This window comes from Plectropomus leopardus, chromosome 5 (genome assembly GCF_026936395.1).
Source record: "Plectropomus leopardus strain MGB_pleo_1.0 chromosome 5, ASM2693639v1, whole genome shotgun sequence".
In the NCBI taxonomy this organism is placed as follows: Eukaryota; Metazoa; Chordata; class Actinopteri; order Perciformes; family Serranidae; genus Plectropomus; species Plectropomus leopardus.
In genome coordinates this window covers 20839979-20865045 of record NC_142180.1, presented here as the reverse complement: position 1 = coordinate 20865045, position 25067 = coordinate 20839979, and the positions used below count along the sequence as shown (strand labels likewise).

The 25067-nt window shown below is 38.7% G+C and overlaps 1 long non-coding RNA gene across 3 annotated transcripts in view; it reads right to left on the bottom strand.

Moving 5' to 3' along the window:
• LOC148189560 (uncharacterized) overlaps positions 1 to 25067 on the bottom strand; it is a 69836-nt gene that overhangs the window by 28201 nt on the left and 16568 nt on the right. Inside the window, exon 4 of one of the 3 annotated variants that reach the window (XR_015776605.1) lies at positions 4936 to 5839. The exons of 1 other annotated variant lie outside the window; for it this stretch is intronic. This is a non-coding gene — a long non-coding RNA (uncharacterized LOC148189560). Of the gene's footprint in view, positions 1 to 4935; positions 5840 to 11628; positions 12109 to 25067 lie in introns of those variants that run through there. One more of the 3 variants, XR_015776606.1, reaches the window with a different exon arrangement.

Below are 25067 nucleotides of genomic sequence, written 5' to 3'. Positions count from 1 at the left end.
CAGGACACAGCGCGGCGACAAGGCCCGCAGATGCCCGTTGTCAAGAACCTCGTGACATTATCCAGAGGGGTTGGAGATTTGGTGTTTGGGTATTTGCTTGATGAAAAGGCCCAAAAACATTTAATGGAGCTAAGGGTGCATCCTGAAGATGCCTGCCATTCTCAAAATGAGTTCACTGTCAAACCTATGTGAAATAGTTTTTTGCAGGAAAGCAGAAAAAGGCTGTGTAGCTATGTTGATAGATCCCGATGCACTGCCAGAAGATTTAACTAATTAACCAAGGTATGCACGGTGTTTGACCCATGCATAATTAAGTGCAGCACATTCCTCAAATTAGTGTCTGCAGATGGAACGCACATTTCATTCTTGCAGCTGTAGTGTAATGGCTTCAGGTATTTAATCAATGCAAAGGACCTTATACATCTCGCAAGCAGCTGTGGACATTATTCACAAGAATGACACATTAGTCTAACCAGAACAGATTCTTCCTTAATTGCGTTACAAATTGCATTTTGAAATGGATTTTAACCTGTACTACATGAAGAAAAATGTAGTGAAATAAAAGAAGCAAAACTCAAAAACATCAAAGGCTTTTTGTAATTTTGGAGATTTCTGTGTTTGTGCCTCCGCCAGCTTAAAGCCAGGAAAATGGCCCTCTGTAGTTTGCACCAATTTCATGCCAAAACAAGTGCTAGAACTGCACTGCATTGCCTGATCTGCATAAACACGAACTCAGTTGCACCAGTTTAAGCTGGTGCGGGTTCATCTGGAGCCACAGCATTCCCAAACAGGTGTAAATACAACAAAATGTTTAAGAAATATATCAAAAAGACTGTGTTTGCAGTGGGTCCAGCTTTGTGTCTGTATAAAATTAAAGGCTTTAAATTAACAGGTCAACCCCATCTCCTAGAAATTACATATGTATGTTACTAAACCGCTTTCTTAATTACGTTGTTGTGGCAACATAATTGCTGATGGATTATGTTAAGAGACAACATTTCTTTACGGTAACTTAACACAGCATTTGGAAGAAGGCTGTTAGGGAGAGTGGTGGGCATTCAAAGTGCAGGACTTTGACACCAGAATTTAAAGTTTCCATCCAGTTTTAGGTTTAGGCAACAAAGGCACTTTGGTTAAGTTTAGGGAAAGATTGTGATTTTGGTTTAATGTATATAAAGAAAGGTTAATAAATAAATAAATTAATAATAATGATTTTGCAATTACTGTATTGTAAGATTGCCTGCTATGGCAGGAAAACAACTGAGATGTGTAGTTAGTGAGCATTTTACTGATACGTTCAGAAACAACATTTTTGCGAGTTAGCAACATTTCCTCACTATATTAGAAGAGTGCTGCAGGGATTACTTTTTCATTTTTGGCTAATGTGGAAGTTTTTATCACCCTAGTTCCCTGGTCTAAAAGCCGATTTCTCCATTTGCTTTTGGATCATTACAGAAAATAAGCTCTGTGGCAAACAAAAGTTTATGATACCCTTCTTATTCAGCAAGAAAATCTTCAGAAATGACCACAACTTGTATGATTTTTGGAGCGTAAACTTAATCACCAGAAGTAAAAAGCTAACTTTCACCACCACGAGGCTGAAAGGACGTGTTCACCCTGATGACGCTCCATAGTCTCATTTAGCCACTTGTTAGCGGTTTAGGACACATTCAAGTTTGTATGTTCACAAGTTGGGTATTCACTGATGTATTTTATGTTGTACAGGAAATGTGAAAATTTGTTTACCACAGACATTATTTCAGGCATCTAACCAAAAGCCCCACTGACCTGTCGAGATCAGGATGGACCATTTACGTTGAGGACAGCACTAGTGGCATGTGAGTCACAACTTAATCTCATTATTTTCTGGATTCCTGATCATTTTCTTTGTGACTCAGCTTGTTGAATCATCTGTAATACTAAACCGCCAGCTTTTGGCATGTGTAAAATGAAATGCATTTTTCTCTGTTTTTCTTGAGTGTTTCTGTTTTGGTTTTATTTGTGTTTCTTCTTTCTGTTCACAGTGAAGGTCAATATACATCTTATTGTTGACTGCTGTGCACCAGCTCATTGTTTTCTGATAACGAGAGAACACAAGATATCTCCACACTGAGTATTAGCATTTCCATTTGAATGTGCTTCTCTCCCTCTCTCTCTCTCACACACACACAGACACACACACAGGCCAGTTTATCTCTCCCATCCTTCACTAAGTACCGTGTCATGTATTCAAAAGTGCTACCTTGTCTCACAACTAAGAAACACGTGTTAAATCTTTTGCATTACTTAATGCACAGTCATTTACGCATATGTGTGATGTTTCAATTACAGAGCAAAGTTCTTTGGATGCGCTGTGTAATTGACACTGTATACAGTGCAAAGTTCTGCAGATGTCACCACGGTATTGTGATTTACAGACACGCCTGCCAAGACCAGGATAGTCTGTCAAGCTCTATGGCAATTGCCAAGTGTGTAGCAAAGACATGTGTGGCTGTGGCTGGGTTTCACCATGCCGGCTGTCTGAGAAAACACTCCCAAAGACATTGTGAGTGTCTCAGTATGTATGCCTGCCCTATCCTGCTGCCATTCCACCGTAAATGGCTATTTATCATGGCAGGGATGGATTTGACAGCCTCTACCTACCTCTTGGATTCAACAGCATTCACAGGCATTGCACAGGGTAAATAACGCCCTCAATTCAGATGGAATCAACCTTATGAGGGTACAACTTTTGGGTGGCAGATTGGCCTATAGGTAGCAAGGCTGTCTAACAACTGAAAGGCTGTTGGCTCAATATCTGGCACTGACAGGGGACTTTATTCCAGCGGTAGGATGACAACTGGTGGGTGGATGCTATTATACTATACATCTATGAGACTCACCAAGGCTGCTGAAATGCTTTTAAACCAGTGAGCAGCAGACTCTTCAAAGAATACTACTTCACAGCTGAGCCTTGGATTATTGGGAGACAGGACGTAAACACTTAACGATAACCATCATTAACACTCGACTGATCATTAACAATTTATTCATTTCTTAATTTGTTTATTTGGGAAATTACAAGGACACGCATACATTCCTTTGGGTTTTACAAAACACTTATTTTTTACAAATCTGACAAGCTAACGAGAGAAAAAAGGTCAAGAAGTTTGTTATAAATTGCTGGTTAGACTGAACCAATTATAATGCAATCTATTCATTTACTAATTAATGCACAGAATACACCGCTTACTGGAAATAATGTGTAAACTAATTTTTTGACAAGAGACACAGAATATGTGGAGGAGGCAAAACAGCATCTTTCAAACAGAGGTTCAAGGATGCACTAACTGTACATTATACAATGTTTTCTTATTTCAATAAAATTCAAAAGCATTTTGAATAGCATAAGCAATTATTTTTTCAATCCCATTCTGTATTAGCTATAATGGAGTAGTAATTACTGTATCGGTCAAACTGGATTTGTCAGATTGGACTTGAAGGATTCCTGGACCTTTAGTTCAATCAGAGCTGCAGCTTAAGTTTCAAAAATGTCTCCAATACCCGACCTAGAGAGACCAGCCAGCCAGCCACCCAGCCAGCCATGGCGCTTCCAGCCACGGCTTTATTTGTCCTGGAGAACTGCTCTCCTTTTATTCTTTCCCTCCTCATTTCTCATTCCTCTTCCCCTACTCGCATTGGGCTCATCCCCCAGACTTATTAGAATGGCTTTGACCTCATTATTCTGCATAGACCCAGCTGCTTTCTCCTTTTTAATATCAGCAAAAGCTACAAAGAATGAGAGGGGTGTGTGTGTGTATATGTCTATGTGTGTGTGTGTGTGTGTGTGTGTGTGTGTGTGTAGGAGGTGGGTATTGGTCATCAAAATGTGTCCGAGTCCCACAAGCTGTGAGTCAGATAGAAATGAGAAAAGAGGGAAGAAGAGGAGGCGCGCTGGCCATCAGGGAAGTGTGGGCAGACCTGGGGAGACGGAAAGATGCAGGTGTTTGGCTGGTTTCTGTGGAGCAGGTGTGTTTTCTGTGTGTGTGCGTGCGTGCACACTCAGGCGTAAGGGTAATGCTAGCCAGCAAAATATTGAAATAAGCACTGACACCACTCAGATTGAGAAGAATAATTCTGACGAGGGACTGCAAATGATTTCCGCATTAGAGTCCTTCCTCCAAAAAAACAACACCTGCACACCCCCAGCCTCGCGAGCTGCATCACACACAGAGGAGATAGATGTGGATGCCCCTGCTCCCTTGCTTCGCCTCTTGCTTTCTCGTCTCACATACAGATGCACAAAGAATCATCCTCACGCACACACCCGTACTTTGGTGCAGGTGGCCTGGAGGATGTAGAAGGAAAAACCAGAGCTGCTAATAGATTAAAAGGATCCTCGACGTAAGGTTCGGTCATTACATTTTACTTTTTGTTGCCCTCTTTTGAACGTATAAATTAGAGCTCATTTGTCCCGTTATGGAACTGAAAAATGTGTCTCGAATGTAAATGAACAAAGCCATTAAATATCAGTGAAGACAGAATGCACACAGGATAGCCTGAATGGAAGCACACAATGGTAGGAACGTTTGAGAGACTTTAGTTTACAGTTTGCCTTTTCTACACGAGTTTATTTCATTCATTATATTATTATTATTGCTATTATTATTATTATCATTATTATTATTATTATTATCATTATTATTATTGAGAATTAACCCTTTCAACCCTAAGCAAATTAGCTTAATTTCTTTTGAAAAGAAGGAAAATGTTTTTCAAATTGCAAGAAATCAGTACACTTGTAAATTATTTTTTAAAACACTAAGGAAAATTGTCCAAAAAACACTAAATATAAAATAACCATAATTATGTATTTAAATTTTTTTTTTTTAAGCACTTTTTAAGTCATTTCCTTGTTGTTGTTTTTTAAATCCTTTATTTTTCTTAGCCCCCCCCCAATTTGTAGGTAATTGTCTTATACTTTTTCCTAATATTGAGTCATTTCTTCTGAAGTTGCTCATTGCCTTGTACCCATGTTTTTGGAAGAAATCGAGCCAGTTTGCTCAGGTTTCAAAGGGTTAATGCTTAGAACTAGTTTAAATCACTAATATTGGCAATGTGTTATGAGATCCAAAACATAAAATGTGTAAATAAAAACATACATTTTTTTTCTCACATTTTTAGGGCTGTATTCACTGTCTTATTATTGGGTTCTTAGACATTTATCCTCAGTAGAATATAGGCAGATAATATAAGCCAGCAAATTCAAAACAGCCTTTATCTCTCATTGACGGGAAAAAAATAACTGGAAAAAAATGTGGTGTTAAATATAGTTAGGAGCCCTGAGGTAATGTAGTTTAATATCCCTCAATAAAGACAGAAGCTGCCCAGGTTTGTCCCCTGCTAAGCAAAACAGTGAACACCTTTCCCCGACAGCAGAGAGCTGCTGAGAACATTAATAACAGCCTTCAGTCTGCCGGTGCAACTTCAAACAGGATCAAGAGTCAATAACACTTGCGGTCAAAATTAAAATCAAAAAGTGAGTCAAAAGTTAAGAGATTCCAAAATGGTGGAAAAATACTGGATGAATAATTTATCAATTTCAAATGAGAACACACTGATTCAAGGATGAACACGCAATCCTGTCAGTGTTCGCCCCTATAAATAGGCACTTTTTTCCCCGCGCTGTAGCAGCTGAGCCCGTTCAAACACCGTGGATATACGGCGGTCCCGGGAGAGAGAGAGAGGTGTCACTGGATCACAACAGTAGGAATAGACAGCGGTTACCATGTAGCTTTCGCTGCGGTACCCAGCAGTAAACATCTGTGCCATTACGGGTGTGAGCTCCAAAGGATGAGGCCTGGAAAGAATCCGAACAGGCAATTAGACAACCTCAGGCCAGCTGCTCTCCATCCCTGCAGCAGCGGGGCCTTCTTCTCTTGGAGCTAATTACATAACAAAGACAGTCTTTAATCAGGTCTTGCCTGTCCCCTCCCCTACCCCCACCCCCCAACAGCTTCCTTCCTCCTCCTCTTCTGTCCTCTATCTTCCCTTCTTATACTCTCACACACTATAGTTTCATGCAATCTGTGAAATGATGAGCAGGAAAAGAATAAGGGAAAAAGGGGAAAAAAAAAAAGGCCAGTGGTTTCTCTTTCTCGTGTGCAGCCACGCTACTGTCCAACTGACTACTTTGTTCTGGTCAGCCTGCTGACCTCTCATGTTCACCACGACCCTGACCATAAATTAATTGGAGCAAAAAGAAAAAAAAAAGAAACACAAAATCAATTGTGGGAGCTAGTTCAGACAGAACAGAGTTTTGAAGAAGTGACATTTGTTTCTTTGTGCTTCCCCACAGAAAAGGATACAATCATTTTTCTGTATCTGCCCATGACTTGTGCTGCCTTTTAATTATTCTACATCTTGACAGCAAAGGAAAGGTTGTTTTTAAGTTCCTGGTGATTCTTTTAAATAATGTTGACACTTAAAATTGTATAAAAACTGCTTAGAAACATGATTTTGAACTTATGACAAGTTTCAGAAGTTTGAGACAGAAAATAATTACTGATGATTGTAAACAAAATTATTACTTCTGTTTGGGGTCTCAGGGACCTCAAATCAAACCAACAGATTTTCATGTTTTATCACACTTGGTTATAATCAACACTACAACTCACAAATCCCAAATTTATTTATTTTAATTTATCTTGTTGGTTTTGCAGGCCTCTCAGACTGAACCAAAGACAAAACTTTAGTATCTAGTATAATATGCTGTAAATTTCTTTGTATGACAATGACTCTGGCAAACAAAAGGGACATCTATTTGTTCACTGGCAGCCTAAAAGGCAGGGATACCCCACTTACTTTGCCCGGGGCCACTTCTGCAAAAAGACAGGAGGCCAGGGACCAGTTAATAAACTAACAATAATTTTTATTATCAGTATAGTAAATTAATCCCCATTTTCAACCTTTCAATGTTTGCTGTCCTCACTGCTGTCCCCACTGTTTAGAAGTATCTTACATATGACCAAATTGTCTTGCTGAAAATACTCTCTGTTTTTCTGCGTCTATGTCTGGTTCAGCCACTCAGACATTTTTGCTTATTCTCACCGTGAAAAAAATCAGGTGCCTCTGAACATAAATGGGTTAGTTTAATAACCATGTCCACAGAAAACATCTCATTCATCCCACTTATTCGTAAAGGTCATTTGTTTTTTCCACCCCCACAGTTAAATGGGAGAAAACACAGAATAGGTTTTGAAATGGTGAAGTTTTTGAAATAAAGTTGTTTGAGAAGTCCTTGATATTCTTTCTTCTCTCTTTTTTTTTCTGAAGATATAATGCACCAAAGAAACATCCAACAAGCTAATAAAACTAGTAGTCTTTCATGCATCCATTTTTTTATTTCATCCACCCTTCAGATGCCAGTCAGGTTCAAGGTTTTGGTGACAAGAGAGCCACTTCTAACTCATTATGCAGTTCAAACAAAACACAATAGAACGGACAGTTTTTTTGAGATTTTTTTTTTAAATTTACTGTAAAGCATCCAAGGCCTTTATTTTTCACTTTTATTTTACCTGCTTTGTCATCCCTTTAGATCCCACCACTTGGTACCCTCTATTAAAATGAACCAATAAGCAGGTTTGGAGAACCTGAATGTGAATTTCCATGTGTAGTGATGGAAAGTATAGAGATACAGAGTAATTTGAGTACAATTTCTAGGTGCTTGTACTTGAGTATTCTATTCTACTGTGTAATTTTATCCATTAAAATTATTAGGATACTAATGCACATTTTACTACACTACATTTATCTGATACCTATGACTGCTTTCTAGTTTAAGATTTTACACATTTTTCAAACACATCACACTGCATTATATTTTAAAAACTAGCACCACCTCGACCTCCTCTCTCATCATTATTCTGCGCAGTAATACTTTGACCATTTTTTTTCTACAGTAGCCCAGATCAGACAAAACACTGGCCCTAGATAAGATAATATTTAGAAGCCCATCTGTGATAAGCAGCACCAGAAAAACAGATTTTTTTGGTAAAACTGCTTCATTCAATGTTTTTACCAGTTTTAATTGCTGGGCCCATTTGTTCTAAAGAGAACGAGACCTCTGAGGATAATTTGACTCGTGGTAAAAAAAAAACCAAACAAAAAAAAACTTAGCCTGGTAAGACCATCCTGATCAAGTGAGCTCACCACTCTGTTTCTCTCCCTCTGTCAGTCTGGACTTTCTGCCATCCCAAATGATTTCAATCCACCACAAGTCCAGTCAGGCCAATCAGCTGAAAATGTTGGCAGCCTGTTAGGGACTGCCTTATAGCGGATGAAGTAGCATGACGGCGCTCACACAGCAACAACCGTTAAATCTAACATTAGCAGAGTGAACACAGCAATATGTGAAGTTAAATCAGTAAAAAGTCGATAACAACAATTAAACAACAAGAGGATGCACTTGCATGCAGAGTATCTCTGGGTAAAAGACTTTTTCACCGTTTGTCTGACTGGATTTGGCCAAAGCTTGATTTACTAACTGGTTCTTTTGGTGATGAAGACAATGGTCCCTGTACAAATACAGTGTTTATTGTGTTTTGGCCACTAATGGAGGAGCAGATAAAGGAGGCTGCAAGGCTGCGGATCAGAGCCATGCAGATGGGTGTTCACAATGTTTTGGACAGAGCTGCTGGTATTCAGCAGTCCAGAGGTGGAGGAATGGTGAATTAACATTTTACCAGTAACACCAGTGTACTGCAAAAACCCTAATATATTGTTGTTGACAAGGAACTCATCACATACAAATGGTAAATATAAATAAAGTGTATTTTTTAAACAGTTACTGTCTAACTGACAACGTATTTGTGTAGTAGAGGAGCAGACGCTAATGCTAGTGTCAGGATTTGCTGTAAGACTGTCTGTCAAAGCAAGTAACTTTCTCCCCGAAATCATTTGGAACGGCAAAATGTCCAGACTGACAGGGAAACAAAATGTTGAGCTCAAGGCATCAGGATGGTTTTACCAGGCTAAAAAACCCCTGATCGACTGGATCTTAAAGTTATCGGAGCGAAAAAGGGGAGCACACATTAGCAGGTGCAAGGCTGGCAGCCCGTCTCTAACATGCCAAACAGAGTAAAAAGAAACACTGATTTGTAATGTCAAACTGTTTTCATCAGTACTTTTTACTGGTTTTAATCACCTGGTCCAGTTGTTTTGAAGAGGAAGAGACCCTTGCAGATAATTTGGCTCCCAGTAAAAACCTCCTCATCAATAAAGACTTATAGGGAATTCTAACCGGAAGAAGATTCAGCTTGTTGCGATCTGCAGTCCTCATCTCTAGATGCCAATAAAGACCCCTAAATGTACACTTTTCCTTGAAATAAAACATTTGGATGGAATACTTTTATTTGTTAGAGCTTTGACTATTTAGTGCTGTTATCTGGACATAAGTAAAGGATCTAAATACATGTATCTAAATACTGTTGACTGGCTTCACAAATTCAAACATTCACTTGCATGACACAACACTGTGAGCGAGGGCACGACAATCCCATTAGTCCTGAAGAAGTCCATCTCAAAGCACATCCATATTGTGCACATACATTGTTTAAAATCCTGATCTCCTCCAAATGGCATCTCTGGGCCATCTGTGTCCGAGATTATTAAACAGATCCCGTCTCGTTTCTCTCTCTCTCTCTCTCTCTCCCCCTTTTCGTCACAACAGGAGCTGTTATCCTCTTGTGTCGTCGAGGCATAGCTATTCTAAGTTAGGGATGAAACATCCATCACAGTTAATGTTCTTAAGGAAACTCTGGGTTATCCTAATTATCACAAACACAGACTAGCACAATTTACTCGTTTAATCAAATCGTGTGCTTTGTTTAATTAGCTGGATATGTGCACAGAGAGGGAGAGGAAAGAGAGAGTTTTTGGGGGGGGAGAGAGACTGAGAGGAAGACTGAGGGGGAAGGCTATGCACGTACAAACATTCTTTGCCTGAGGACAGAGGGAATTAGAAAGAAAATTACCAAGCCATTGTTGAATTTGCACTCAAAGCACAAAAATTAGAGACATTTCACGGAAACTCCTGCGAAGACCAATTCAAGGTACAACTAAATCTGCTCAACAACCAGGGAACTACACTTAACACGAAATGGTTGACATCATGGCACAATTACTGAACTGCAGACTTGTTTTAAAATGCAACCCTTTGTCTACCGTACCCAAATAATTTCACATATCCTGTATAAAACGGCTTTAATTTGCATTCCCAATGTATTTATGCCTGTTTATCCTTGACATTATTTGTTGGGCTGCGTGTCTGAAAAGGCCCCATCTTTTAAGAAACTGTTATGCTTATAATTTCCATGAAGTCAGGCTAATGTTGCTGTCAGAGGTTAATTGCTTCTCAACTTTTTCATATGTAATCCACCTTGACTTTCCACTCGTATTTGCTTTGTTTGACAAATTGAGCTGTGGAAAAGGAGAGATCATTGTGCTCTTTTGAAGTCAGAGACAATTTCCAGAAAAAGGTCCAAATTCGCATTAGTCCACCATTAGTCACTATCATAATTACTGTGTCCTCTCAGAATCCAATATTTAACTCCCTGACCTTTGCTAATAAAACTACTGAGTCTTCATTTAGAACGATTGAAACAAAGGACAAAATCAAGACTATTGTACACCATAAACCTTTCTCCATAATCTAAACTAATGGCGTAAAAGGCAAATGCAATAAATGTGTATACAAAGTGATTTAAGTGTATTTTAAAGACACTTATTGATTCGAAATGTATCCCATTCAAAAACTTTTTTTTAATTTTAAGAATAAGTTTGAAATTTAATATCTTTTTCAATTTTTTCATCCAAGCCAGCAAATTAGTGAGTACTTTAAACCCAACTTTTCATGCTTTTACATACTGTAGGTTTGCACTATTTAAAGGAGCAGCGTGTAAGATTTAAGGAGATATAGTGGCGTCTAGCAGTGAGGATTGCAGATTGCAATCAGCTGAAACTTCTCCCGGCTGGGATTTCTTCACTGTACATTGATAAGGAGCTTTTTACCAGGAGGTGAATTATCTTTCAGTTAAACCTGAAAAAAAAAATACTATATAAGGCAGTTTAACTGTAAACATATCTATGTTTCTCTGGCACTGTTTGGCATGTCAGAGATGGCTGTTAGCCCAGCACCTGCTAACGTGCGCTCACCGTTTTTCTCTGATAACTTATGATCAAGAAATTCAGGAGGTTTTTAATGGGATTAGTATTAACTGCAGAGGTCTTCACGTCTCCGAAGTAAACGGACCTGGGTAATTTAAGAGGTCACTAAATAAAGCAGCTTCATGTTAAAAAATCTGTGTTTTTCTGATGCTGATGGTTACTGAGGGGTTGCTAAATATGGTTCGAAACCGCAAAAGGTCCTATCTAGAGCCAATGTTTGGTTTGCTCATTCTTAGGTAGCAAAGACATTACAATTCTTATTTTCAGGTTATACACAAAGAAAACACTTATTATATTATATTCAATTTCCGATATTCCAATATATCCCCCTAAATCCTACAAAGTGGACCTTTAAAATAAAGGTAGTATAATGACCAGTATGTTAAAGAACATTCTTTATTTACATTCAAAAGGCCTTTTTAGACTACATTTGTTAAAAAAAAAAAAACAAGAAACCTCCAACATAAAGTATTATACACCCTATATGCTGATTATTAGATAATACAATGTACCATATCTGTCATTTTTTTTTAAACTTACAGACTCAGCTCATGTGGTAAAGTGACAAAAATTCAGCTTGCAGTAAATTTCAAATTGGAAAATAGCAGGAAAAACAATATCTAAAGTCTGTCCTTTACTAAAGTGGAGGATTGTGTTGTTTTCTGCGGGACACAAGTGCACACATGATCCACTCCTCATCCTGCATTGCAGTTTCCCGGTCCAGCTCTCTGAATCTAACCTGCCACAGTGTCAAATGAGACCAATTACGTCTCCCACCAATCAATCGTTCCCAGCAACTGAACCAACATCAAACTCATCGATTGAGAACGAGGCTCCGGTCGACGTAAGGTGATCAACCCCTCACAACTGCTCTCAGCCACATTGATTTCTTGGCACTGCACTCTGGGCAGATAAATAGATATTGTTAGATAAAGTACAGTAGACAACACCTACTGTTAACTGTAACTTCAGACGCTTTCAACCAAACTTCTACAAAAGTTACTGTGAGGAGAAACAGAATAGAGCCACACTCAGGAGAGATGGGCGTCCAAATATAACTTTGCTATCACTACGATGTCGCAACATGCTCAGCCCACACACTGAGAGGAACACAGTATATAGGCAGGACAATATTTACAATACATGCAAACAATCATATCAGTGGATAAAATGCAAAAAAATTTTTAGTCAGTGATAACTGACAAAATGAGCTTATATAATTACATTTCTGTCAGTACATTTCCAATATATGCAGATATATTGTATATGACTTCAGAAAAACACCAAACAGGATAACACCACCTTGTCTCCTAGAAATTAAAAAAAAGTACTTTTTTCCCACTTAATTATGATTTTTGGTGAATTGCTGCCTGGATAACGTTCCTTGGCATGATTTTTTTTGTGTTGAAAACAGTAAATGTATATACCCCATATGATTGGTAGGATGGAGGCCAGGTTGGAAGGAGTGCATAAAGCGTGCAGGACTTTGACAGCAATGACCAGGCTTTGCATCAGTCCTGTGTATGATCGAAGTGGTACATCGGTTTATATCGGGGGGGATGACATGTAGCAAAGGGCCACGGATGTGACTAAAGCCACTGCTAAGGATGCAACCTACATGGAGCGCACACTCTACTGATGGGCTTTTAGCTTTTTAACCAAAACCACTGACTTTGACCAAGTACTGTGACTGCCTAAATATGATGATAAAAAGGTTTTAATCAAAGTAACTGTTTAATAGTTTAATTCTTTTGTTAATATGAACATTCATATGTAAACATTCTGCAGCATCAACATTTTACTTTACAACAATGACAATTAACATCATTTTTCTCATTATGTTAATAGAAAACATAATTCTGGCAGCACTGTTTCAGTCTAAAGGTGTTTGCTGTTGCAAGTTAGTGGTATAGGGTTGCACAACAACACTATGCACTGTGCAACTGCTAGATGTGTTTATGCATAACTTTTAATAAAGTGTGGTTGGTTTGGCATGGCACAGAACACTCCCAGCTTATGTAAGTACTGAATATCTTGTCTAAAAATGCTGCGAGCCAAAGTAACTGATAAACTGTGACTTTGACAGTTATAGAGCAAAGTTCACACTCCGAATCTCAAATAGTTTTCTCATCATCTTCAATTAATGTGAGTTTTAGGTGCTGTATTTCATGCTAAAATAACACTCACCCAACCTTTGTAAAGTGATCAACATCATTCTGTCCATCATCATTACTATCGCTAACAATAGGGACAACGAGAGTAGAAGACAGAGCAGAACATAAATGTAGTAGCTGTTTGTGTAAAACAGAGACGTGTTTGATAACTTAAGTTTTATCTTGAAGCTTGGATGAGCTAAAAGTAGAGACGAAAAGGTGGGCGAGAGGATGTGGGAGAGAAGTATATGAAAAATGTTCTCTCATTTCCTAAGATTAATGACTTTCAAAAGATACATGTGCAGTATTGTTTTATCATTTCCACCAAGCTCCACTATGGGTTTTTGTTTTGTTGTTGAAGATTAATCCAATTTCTGATTGATAAGTAGATTACAGATAGCGTAGGCACATTTGCTTCACCCTAAGCTGCTTACTTAGTGGATTCAGCAAGTCATCAGTTACCATGATAACAGGTCTAGTAGCTAATAGTGAAAGGGTTAACAGAGGAATTATTATGCGCACACAAACACAATAAGTAGGCTGTGATGCAGAGACTATTAAATAATATGCGTGTGTATTAGAATTTCATATACCCAATAACATTTCATTGCATTGTGTACGGTGGTATGAATCATTTCTCCTGCACCCTGACAGTTGATTGTATTAAATATGTCTAGTGTTACCTTCATATACTTTCTACCCTCTACTTTAACAAATGTCTTGCTCCATTGCTCTTTCGCTTCTTTCTATGGTAATATTTAATAATGCACTCTGAGAATTGTCAACCTTGTCATTCAAAACAATCGCAGTGACTTTCTGATGCCAGGTTGTTTTTTTTCACTTGCTCTGCGTCTGTACGGACTTAGGAAACAAATCTCTCGCCCTTGTTGCAGCTCAAGGACACACAACGCAGTGTGACCAGTATTATCAAATTCTTACAAAGACAAACCTTGAGAGCCTCAGGCTACAACTGCCTGGAAAGTGTTTTGAATTTTTTATGAAGCGTACCTGATGCAGAGCGCTGGACTCTGTGATAGTGTCACAATCACAGGTGGGTGCAGAGTAACTAAGTTTTACTTTGCAGTCATTAGGATGGACTGGTATTTGACTTTGAAAATTGGAAGGAATTTGATTGTTTTACTTAGCAACACTGTATATTTGCATTTCTTCCAATGAAATTATGTTAATATCGAATATTTGCACCCCTTCATGCCAAGTTGAAGAAAACCAAGTAGGCAATTCTTTTCAGGGTTATAAACATTATAGTTATATGTGTCAAAAGTGATAAAACACCTAATGAATATCATTATTTGCTTTCTGTCACAAAATGTTTATTGGGGTAAAAATGAATACCTCAAATTAGCAGAATTAGTAGAAAAAAAAGACTGAAAAAGTGAAAAAAAAGAAAATGACCTTAAAAAAGTGCTTAAAAATTATAATTCTCTAAAAATAATTTTAATGTATAACATGACAAATGTCCATATAGCTTACTGTTATAAAACTTCCCCTAGCTTTTAAAAAATAATTTTTTAAATTACTAATTTATTTCAAGTTTCTTGCCAAGACCATTGACCACCACTGCATCTTGTAAAAGCTGTTAATAAACGAGCAAGAGAGCAGTTATTTTTTTTCAGCTTACGGTGAATCATTTTTCATGTCTAAAAGTGCCGTGGTTACAGTCTAATGATTAGTAATGGCAGTAGTGTTAGCAGGTGAAGTGTGTGTTTTTATATCTGCAGAGCTCTGATTATTGGTCTAACTTAGTGCTGTGTGAATATAGTGACAGTTTCAAGAAACATTAAAAGTTACTTTTTTATCAAAGTTACCATACAGCTTTAATGACTTCCAGTTAACATGCTATTAAATATTTTGCAGACACATGAAAGCAACATTTGGAGGCCATTTAACAATCTGAAATTGATAATGTATGTTGAATATGAAACAGGATGTTGCATCGGGGAAAAATGACGAGGGACCAAAATGAAAAACAGTGGGGTATCATTTGAGGAAAGAGTAGATTTATGTGATAGGAATTGTGTTTGTTGAAATATTTATGTACACCTACTAGCACAACCTGATGTAATCAGTAGAGACATTATTTAGAAATCATTGTTTACTTGTATGTGCTACATTGCAGAAAAAGTGTAACTCATATTTTGTTATTTCGTATCATCTTTGGTAGTCATATGTTTTGCATTTTGCATTTTATCTAATCTGTTCCAAAGCAGAGGAGACACATGCAGCTGGAATCTGATCCCAGGCTAGTTAGGAAGCACATGTTGCTTCAGAGGTGGTGGAGTGAAACATCTCTTTTAGTATACAAGATGCCCGATATCACATCATACAGATGTGAACAATAAAGTAAACATCTGTAAGAGATATCCCTCCGACCGACATTTCCATGTTGCAAACAGACAGTGCTCTGTTCAACCAAACAAAACCTGAAGAACTTCCTGCCCTTTATTTTACCACGGACCATTATCTTGTTTAAGTGCACTTCCAATTGAGCCTGGAAGCTGTAAAACTGGAGCTGGGTATTCTGGGACTGATCATCGAAACAACAGTCAAGTTTTCCCTTAAAATCTGTCGGCTGGTCCACCAAGGTGGCCTGAAATGCAGCTCTCACGCATGGTAATTAGATAAAAGGGTTCATCTGAAACGGTGTGATGACCACATTATAACAGATAAACCAGATGATACAGTCAGACTAAATTGTCTGTAATAACAGGAAGGAAAATGTTGGACTAACAAGTATCAGATAAATGTGTGGCATTAATCCTCTGTCTAAGCCAAAGTTAAATCCTCTGTTAAAATAAGTATAATCCCCTAAAATTGTACTAAGCTCACTTTTCTGATAGATTACGCCTTCTTATTCCACAAAGTCAGACTGGCAAACAGGAACTGAACATTTGTAAGGATATTGTCTACACTGTGATTTTCTGTTGATTATCAGTTACATGGGACCGTATGGAATGACGCAGTAACATTTACACCAGGGACACACTGCATGCATGAGCAGTCCTTGACAACACTTTGCTGAACTGCTGCAGCTTGCACGCTTGTAGTGTTCGCACTGACAGCATCGTTGTGTGGCGCTGCTGCAGGGCTGCCTACTGCGGTAACTTTTGTATTTCCACACCTGAGCAGCGCAGCTCAAGCCGCCAGTGTGGCTGCTCTAACCCTAAACGCAGGTGCCAAGATAAAAAACAAAACAAACAAAAAACACAGGGTCTCAAAAGATTTTGGCTCCTAACTTCTAGCTCCAAAACCAGCAATTTACCAGACTTCACACAGCCCCCTCTGGAGCCTCAAAAGGCTTTACACAACCTTGTGGACTCAAAAAGAAGCCAACACAAAACTGCCAAAAACTGCATTTTCTTAATGGCAACTTGAATCAAGTTAATTCTCATAGATAACAACTTAAAAGCATTAAGAAACATGCATTTGGCCTGGTGCAAATTTGGGTGTGGCCTCTGTAACTAATTTCCTTATTTATGGCAATTGTACAGGGATGAATTTTTCTTTGACTCACTCTTTTACGTTGATGAGGACTTAATGTAACGCATATTTAAGGGCAGGCTGCTTGAGTGACTGCGAGGCGTCACCACAGATTGTCAATCAACCTCCACCTCCTCCACAGCTCCAACCCTTGTCCAAAAATGGCCATTTCTGGCTCCAAAATTCCCAGATGGCAACACCTAAATACCAAGCTTGAGGAAGGGGGGGAGTCAACAAACCAATGGGTGACATCATTGTGGCTACACCCATTATCTATGACCAAGAACTGTGCATGGACAGGGCATTAAATGGGCTCACTTCCCCTTTAAAGCAGCATCATAGGCTCATTGGTTGCCCTATGTGAAGGGCAACCAATGAGCAAAACCTGATTGATCTATTGTTGAAACTAGAGTGCTATGATAACTATCAACACTGTTTCCTCATTTTTGGCACCCCTTTCAGAATAGAATTAATTGATTACCTGGTGAGGGGGCGTTGCATGTTGGAATACGAGAACCAATTAAATCTCTAGCTATGTGGCTGAGCAAATACTGTCCAGTAAATTAACATAACCAAGTGGAAACAACATGCTGTGCCATGCAGTAACTATTCGCCAGAGTTTTAAATGAATCACACTGAATGAATTTGAATAACTGTCTAAGGGATAACAGTCACAATATTGAACTCTGAGTGGCAGACAAAATAAACTTCTTTATTTCAAACATAGCGAAAGTGATCAGAGGCTTTTAAGGGTAGTTGTCAGTTCAAATGCTGCAAACAGGCTTAACTGGATAAAATTTGGTAATTGTATATTGCGGGGGTGGAATGCCAAATATAGAAGTGATATGTTTATTTGACTAAGTCTGGCTGCAAGAGAGGGTTGTTAAAAATGCAGGTAATTCAGAATTTTGTCACAATACATTTTAAAGTACTGGCTAGGAGGGTCTGAGCATCTCTGTGTTAATCATTGAATCTTTCTCAGAGATTTCCCCACTGATAGAGCTTAAATATAGTCTTGACACATATGAAAATAGTTTCCATGCCCAGAAGATGATGAGCTGAAATTGAGGGCAAATTCTTGCCCAAGCTGGTGGGCATCATCCATGTGAAAATGCACATTGGCTGCTCACAATGGTATAATGCCCCGTTTTGTAGATAAGGAATTAAATAAACCATTGGCTGTAGAGATAAATGAATTTCAGTGATGGGAACAATTTATCTTCACTGCTTCACTGCACTTATTTACTAAATCTTTGCTTTCAAAAAAGGCCTGTATTGCTGGCTTTAACCAGGAAGGACATGTCAGTGTAGCTTCTGTGGCAGCCGCGGTCATCAGTCATCTCAGCTAGATTTAAATACTCCAGAGAGACCCATACATCTGAAACGGTTCAGGGCAGAGGCTTACGGTGCCTTACAACATGTGCTATTTATGTACAGCGACGGGAGTGAAATCATGTCTAGTTACTGTATTTCCATTCACACAACATTTACACATTTCTTGGGAGAAAGCTGGAAGAACAGTGCAGCCAAATTACCTCGAGCAACATGCATTATATTACTCAACCACAGATTAACTTTTATAACTCTGAAAAAATGTAGGACTGGTCTTTTAACACTCTCTACACTCAGTCTTCTAATTTGACCTGACGTATGAATCAGGGACATTTTACTGAGTTAATCAAATGATTAAAAACATGCACAGTAACTGGCAATGGAAATATTTATGTCACTCTGATGTAGAAATACACCCAGAAAAAGAAAAATGTGGACTATTGCAGGCTGTTAAAATACTCAAGTACTGTTGTTTATACAGTACGTTGAAATGTTTTGTTAGATTTAATACATACATACAGAAATACATACATGTTGCAGCAAACGTTTTGCTGCAACATGTATGTATTTCTTTTTAGGGCCCCTGAAAACATGAAGTCAAAAACCTCTCTATTACCCTAAATATTTGTGACTGAACAAATACTTATCAAATGCCACATTTCCACTTGAAAGGCAAAGCTCTACTGTCTGAACTCGACTTGCTCTTTTTTGGTTTTCCATCAGCAAAAGTTGTGGACAGAACCTGGAACCTGGTAATTTTTGGTACCACCTCGTTTGAGGATTAAAGAAAGCTGAGCCGATACTAGAAGGTGGAGTTAAAACACTGCAGACCATTGACTGGCCAGCAAATATTGTCACTAGAATTGCTCCACACAGGACATCCTGCACAAACCCAGTATTTTTAAATAACCAAGCTGCCATCAATAGCAGTAGCATTTTTTTATGTATTCAACTGCGATCTTAAAACACGTCAGTCCACAAAACCATAGCATATGCCGTACACTACCATTTACAACTGACAAAGTGCAGACATTCTTCCGTTGGGTTGTTAATACAAGGATTCATTTAGTGTCACTTTGAAGATGATGTCACTGCAATTTCATAATGCATTGCAATATAATATCACAGTAATGTGTGAGATGGACACAACCTCTTGAGAACACATTAAGTGGTCATATGTTAAAAAGGGAAAGAAAAAAAATTGGTTTAAGTTTCGGAGAAGATTATGGTTTCCATAAAACAATTAGGTATGGGACGTATGGGATGTCTGGGACATATGGAACATATGGGACGTACGGAACATAAACTTGCTGCCTCTTGGATGAAAGTCCATGTTTGCTTGACCAACCCTCTCTAACACAGACTAATTTTTTTGCTCTTTATGATTAGTTTGTGTGTCCCACACGATGAAAGATCGTCATTGACTTTGCATTGGCATTGTTTTTGTGTTGCCAGAGTGGACTAAGGTGACATTATCTGCAGTGAAAAGGGAAAGAGAAAAGGACCTGGTAACAAAAGTGAGTTCAGTCAAGTCAAACTTTGTGGTGTGAGTAAGGCAAAAGATAATTATCCATAGTTATTTCAGCTATTCTGAGATGTGATTTATGATGGTGAACAGCCAACAAAAGCAAACAACTCCTCAGCTATCATCACTTCCTGATTAAAATATTGCTAAATTCTGATTGGTGCACAGTATGTGACACATTTTTTTCTAACTGAGCCCCATCCACTATAAACCAATGACAAGCACACAGAGGGAAATCACAAATACAGAAATCAGTCATGTAGTATAACTAAAATTGCCCTTTGACAGAAAACAGTGTTTTCATGTTAGACTGTCGGCCAAAGTGCAAAGCTGATTTAGAAAATAGGTTTTCAGGGCCTTTAAATATTCATAGTTTTTTTTTTCTGTTGAGAGTCTTAACTGTAAAGGGATATGGTGCCTCAGTCGTCATCACAATGGGGTCAGCTCACTGATGCGTGCCCTTGATGACTCGAGTGTGTGTCCGTTGCACAACTTGAAAGAACAACCGCATGCCAGGGCGTGTTAGTCTTATCAAAGATCTATTGATCACTTTGTGTGAACATTTTTCAGCCAAGAACGGCAGCTTGCCAGGGCTTCACCTCCTCCTGCTGACAACACAACTTTAGCAGCACCACCTCCTCCTAAATGGATGAAAATCTGTCTTCTTTTTTTTTTTTCTTTTACAGTCGACCAGGCTCCCTACATTCTCCACCATAAATCCTGCCTGGCTTTTCTGCACCCATTTGTTCAGAGGCCTCCTCGTAGCAGCGCTGGCAGGGGCCCCAGTCCTGAGGGTTCGATCGGCCTCAGCAGACAGATGGCCTTCGCACTGCAATGGCAAAGTTCTTCACAGAGCCTTAAGCTTTCATCAACAAGGCCTTGACTGATGAAGATGCGTATCATTCCAAGTTTGGGGCCATTTGTCTAAGTTCATGTGATTCATCTTATCCTATGATGCGGGCATATTTTAGATGATGTCTTGTGGTTTAATACTCAGGAATGTCAGTGTTTTTGGCAACTGTGAATAATCTTGCAAGTGAGATCATTCACCCTTACAGGATGCAGCAAAATCATCCACCTATTTATATGGCTAACATTTAACAGAACTCTGTGTTTTCACTGAAAAGCCCTCACTCAAAGAAAACAACTCAACTTTCCAGTTTATGCAGCCTTTGATTTGATTTCACCCGTTTTTTCTTGCAGCACAGGGAAGAGGGAAACTAAAACATGTCGTTCAATAAAAAAAAAAAAAAGTTTTTTGCTTTAATGATAAAAGCACCGCTTATTGTCAACACACTTTTACAGGGAATATAGTTGATGCAATGCGTATTCGCAGTGTATTATGAGCTGTTCTGCCACCATGGAACAAATAAGATCAGTGAATGATGAGTAAGATTCAAGATGTTTTTTCCAATGAAAGCAAAATGGACACTTCAGGGACAAGGATATGACATTAATTCCTACTCTTAATAGCCACCGTCTTCACTCCCTTACTTCATCTTCAAAAAATTCAGAAATCAGTCCCGAAGACTGCATGAAGATGTTGAAAAGCCGACAAACTATTTTTGTATTTGTGGCTTTTCCTGCTCAGTGGAGTCCACTCTTATCTAGACAAAGCAGATTAAAGTGAAGCCTGACATTAATCTTGTTGAATGTCTGCAGGAGGAGTGAGGCCAACAACGTCGGGTCAGAAGGTGACATTAATTGTTGGTTTCTGTGGGAGCAGTGAGGGATTTTGTTCAATTTTAATCAAAGTGCAGGTTGTGGTCATGTTCAGTCATGACTCTTTAGTCATCTGGCTCGCACACAAATCTAAATCCTCATTCAGCTCAGTTTTTATCTGTCAGACGATGCTAGGGTTTTAGGTACAACACCCACACTCTGATATAACATCAAGGTAGGTTTGCAGCCAAGAATTACAACACAGAAATACTCCACTCACATAGCAAACTACATTTAAAGAATAAAACCGAAGGCCTCACAATCACATACCATGAACTCATTTAGGAAACAGAGAAGCTACAAAAATCAGTGAGACTTTGGAGTTGTCACTCTATGACTACAACATAATTAACCAAGGATTACAAAGCAAGTCAAGAGTTGATCATCGGGGGGTTATGGGCTAATTTCAATCATCGACTGATGACTATCTATCTAGATAGAGAAAGAAAACAACATGCCTCTCTTGATCATTCTGAAACTTTTGGCAGAAGTTGAAAGTCTGAGTGAAAACAGCGGACTCCTCTTAATCACTGCGTGGTTTGCTTTGGGATGCCAATGTTTACAGAGAGGAGTCTGATGAAAAACCTTTGATTGCACGATGAGCATCCACATACTCACTCTGTCGATGTTTTGGCGCTTCATACACTATAACTCCGACTTCAAATCATCAAATGAATGTCCAAAAATAAACTCTAAACCATGAGGGATTCCTTCCTAACTGTCCTGATTAGTGGTTGACAAACCCAAGAGCTTAAACCAAACAGCACCTTTTGCGATATGAAAATCATACTGAGCTGAGTTGGCATGTTGTTTATCTCCTATTTCCTTTTGTGCCATGACATCACTGAAAGAGACGCTAACAAATGAAGTCTTTGTCCAAAAAAGCCTTAAAAGTTTATTACTTTCAGAATCAGATATTACCACAAGACTCTTAGAGTAACAAAAACTTTTACTTCCAGCTGAAGTATAACAATCATACTTTAAGTGATATACAGTGCATTGGCTATAAATTGCTGTTCATAAAGTTTCATGGCAGATATATGAAAGATGATTGTGCAGTCTATGTAAAAAGCACCAAAAAGGTGGCTACACATCTTAAAAAGTTGCAGCACCTCAGGGAGTGTGAAAATCAGGGCTGGCTGCACCGCGGAGCCACTGCAGCGCTGCAGTGCTGAATCAAGAAAAAAACGAAACAACTTTGTGCTTACTGGAGGTGGAGGTTTAGTATGACCTGTACACAACATCACAATTCCAATAATAGGCAATAAAGAAAGAGGAAATAGTGTAATTAGTTTAATTGCTCGGACCTCCTAATTTGTTAAAATTGTTTGCCTTTTCCGTTTACGTGAAACATAAATTCGTAATCATGCCCACTTACAGTTTACTGCTTTTATTTTATTGTACTATTTTTTTGTATTGGTGCTAATGATTCAATCAAATCCTTTTGTGTTTTAAATGTGCTCTTTAAATTAAACTCCAAACAAAGAGAGGAGAGAGTGAAGCATGTCTTAATAACTTGATGACACTAATGGATTTCATCGGTCCACCACACTTCTTATTTTTATTTCCCTTTGTTCTCTTTTATTGTGTACATTATGTACCATGCAACATATGTGCAAATAAACTAATGGGATGTACAGCTGAAATCACCATTAACAAAGGCTCAACAATAAGCCTACTTGTGACGGTGCTCTTGAGGGTAGCAGACCTTCAGGTTAAAGCACCTCATAATGATAATAACTAGCTAACGTTTCCCAAGTGAACTGCTAACAGCGCAGGAAACAAAGAAAGTGAATTAAATACTATTTACTTAGTGTCCCTGTGTCAAAGAGAGATGGAAAAGTAAAGTGTTGTATCCTGAAGGGAAATCTGACTGCATTTTATAAAGTCAGTGATTGGGCCTCATATCTTTACTAATGACAACAAATGTGAGGCAACTGTCTTCCTAAATTTTGCAATAGGAATTAATGAATAAATGCTGCGTAAATATATTAATATTAACAGCAACTACAGACTTAATGCGAGTGATTTCCTCCTGGCCAAAGACAGGATGCACATTGAAAAGACAAAGTTTATCTCACTAGACATTGCATTTATTGTGAATAATTAATGTCACAAAACAATTATGGCAATGTCTTAAATTGAGTGAAATAGATTGTGAAATTATTTTTAATTTTCAATTTAGACAGTTGTAACTCTCAGAGGAGACACCTCAATAGAAACTGTAACAAGATATTCTTTAATGCATGAGTGCTCCTATTCTCCAAATGGAATATAAAGTGGTTCAAATGCCTGAACACACCATTTGCTGTTAGCCAAAGCCGACACTCCTACCAATACCTGGACATTCACGGGTCACCTCCTGATTAGCCTCCACCATCATTAATGATCCCTTCATCTGAAATATCATTTCAAGACTTTGACAGTGTGTGCACCAATTTTCAACACGTTATTAGAGGGACTGTCGAAACAGAAACGGACGACTTTCACGGTTTCTACCAAAGCAAATGGCACTGCAAGACATGTTAGACTTGTGAGGCCCAAATCACTGGGTGAGTGAAGGAAAGACTGCAGGAGAGAATCATTATTTTTAAGCCGCTGGATACGAGCCCAGATATTTTGAATTGGTGCCTAAAAGGAGATTAGTTCAGAATCTATCAAGGTCTTGTCATTTCACAGAACTTTTTATGAGGCTTCACTCTGTATGGTGAGTGAAGAGCAACTTTCACTGTGGGCTGACTGGATGTCAGTCCAGACCATACTGTGTCCTAGCTTGACAAGCACCTGCCAGCATACAGATGTTACTGGCAACAGTTTAGGGTTTCAGCGTCAGCTCCTACTTGGATTTAGAAGATTACCAAATTTGACAACTGCAAATTCCAAATGCCCTGTCCTGAACCACAACTGGGACATGCCATCATTAACTGCACCTCACGGTATTTAGTGCTTCCAGAAAAGCCCATTTTAAAGCGTTTTGCTTTCAGGCACATACATTTCTCCATATGTTGGGGGACGTGTGCTAGGATCGCCCCAGGGCTCTTTGGGAAATGCAGCACAGACCAGAACTCTCCCTTACAGTAAGGAAAAGACGGGTCAAATCTGTTAATGATTGGCCCCACTTTGCCGGACGAGGTGTGGAACTGGCCCCCGCTGGCCCCACACACCCCTGTTTTTCAATACGCTGTCCATCTGGCTGAACCACTCAGAGACTTTCCACCAGGAATGTGGCTTATACTTCTGTGAGAAACAGAGTGGATCATTGTTCAGGTCTCACAAATCTCAAGTGGAAATAATTTATTCTCCATGTATGGTATAAGCTACATTAGATATTATGTTAATGCAGGCTGTTCTCATGCGCTGTTCCTACGTATACCAAAAGAAGTAAAGTGACCACAAACCATATATATCCCACATATACATGAGTCAGTAATGTGTGTCTAACCCATGTAATCAGGAAGGCTGCAAACACATGACCACGGGACTTTCCCTAGAAGGCCGGTGTTCAGAACTGTGTGAACTTCATTCAAAGGTTTGTAGTCACCACGTTTCTTTTTCTACACCTAGCCGATATCACTTAATTTGCCACAAGTTATTTCAACCCTTAAAACCTGAGCAAGTAGGTTAGATTCTCC